This window comes from Parus major, chromosome Z (assembly GCF_001522545.3).
Source record: "Parus major isolate Abel chromosome Z, Parus_major1.1, whole genome shotgun sequence".
Taxonomy (NCBI): domain Eukaryota; kingdom Metazoa; phylum Chordata; class Aves; order Passeriformes; family Paridae; genus Parus; species Parus major.
The window spans coordinates 51,139,170-51,140,809 of record NC_031799.1 but is presented as its reverse complement, the minus strand read 5'-3'; positions in this window follow the sequence as shown (position 1 = coordinate 51,140,809).

The window sequence follows — 1,640 nt, the reverse complement described above, 5'->3', positions numbered from 1 at the left end:
TGATGCACACAGTTGAGGCACCCTAAGAATTCAGTACCTGGAAATGGTGAATATCACTGATGTGCCCAATACACATGGCAAATCTGGAGTGTCAGGGCCCAAGGCTGTGCTCCTTGATGTGAAGTGTGAAGAACCCAGCCTGGTGGCAGCCTCAGGAGTGGGCCAGGTGAAGCAGAGGATGCTGCAGAGCTGCAAATACACATCTGTGTAAATAACCCCATATAACTCCTTGCTGCCACCATCAAGCCAGGATGATAATTTTGCTGTGCTCCTCAGGGATCAGTTCCATTCTCATCCTGGACTGGTCAGGTCAATGTCAGGTGGCTTTGAGCCATCGGTGAAAGATCATCCTTCATCTCTCCCCCTGAAAGCTTTGATCTTTCAGGGACACGGTCAAGGAGAAAGTGATTGAGCTTTCCCTCTGGAGATCTGCCCCTTCATGTGATACATGCTACCCCAAGACAGGCAGCCAACAGCAGAGGTGGTCCAGAGGGAAGATGTTTCCTTGCTCTTCATCAGCTTTGCAATTTTTTTACAAAATTCTGAACATACACTCACTGAAATCCTTGTTGAAATCATCATTTGCCAGTGGAATACAGCCATGCCCATTTTGTCTTTTCTGAAAAATATGGGCTGGGAGAGGTTCATTTTTCATGCATGTTAATTGATTGTATGCCAGCCCACCCCTAAAAGCACTGCTGGTAGCACAGGGGGAAGAGGGGTAAGTGGTCTCCCATGTTTCTTTTCTGCAGCATCACTAAATATGTGAGGACAAATGGTGGGTCTCAAGTTCAACATAGTTAACACTGTGAAATTGCCGGGCATGCAAGTGCTGCACACTGATGTTTTGTCAGCAAACATTGCTATTTCACATCAGCTGGCCAGGCGTTCTTATTTTAGCTGCTTCTCTGAGATAAGTTTTAAACATTCTCATATGTATTGTGTTCATACAGAAAGCAGCTCTGAAAAGGGTTGGTGTTCTGTAGAAACAGCTAAAAGTTGGTGTTCCTGTGAAATGCCATGGAAGATTAAAAGGGCAGACCTTGAGCTGTTTATTAAAAAGCTTTATTGTTCTCCTAAATTTTAGCTATCCATTTGACATCTCTTCTGTACATGACATTTGTGTATTTTAAAAAGTCACTGAACAATGAGAATAAAAAAAGCTTTGCAAGTAATTGTTTTCTGAACACACCCATAAGGATTCCCCAGATTTACAGTATTTACAGTGAGCTGTCAGCAGCCTGTCCCTGAATCTAAACCTCACCTTACTACTGACATCAGAGGAGGAGGATACAATGCTGTTGTTCAAAGGTTTTAGAAATTATAAATATTACTGAGCTGTTTTCCTTACCCTGTCTCTCCCTACCTCCATCCTTCTCAACTTGTAGAAACCTGTTAGGTGGAAACAACCAAAAATCTTAAACATTTCTGACAGAGAAACTTCTTCTAGTCTCCCTTACTGCCACAGCACATGTTGAAGAGCTGAAAAATATCCTCAGTGACTAATCAAAAAATTAACAGAAGTAATCACAGCTGGAATGTCATGCTGTGGTGGGTGCTCCCAGCTCAAACCTCTAAATAACTAAATAAGAGAACAGCTTTTCTTTTCTTTCTTCTTTTCTTTTTCTTTCTTTTCTTTT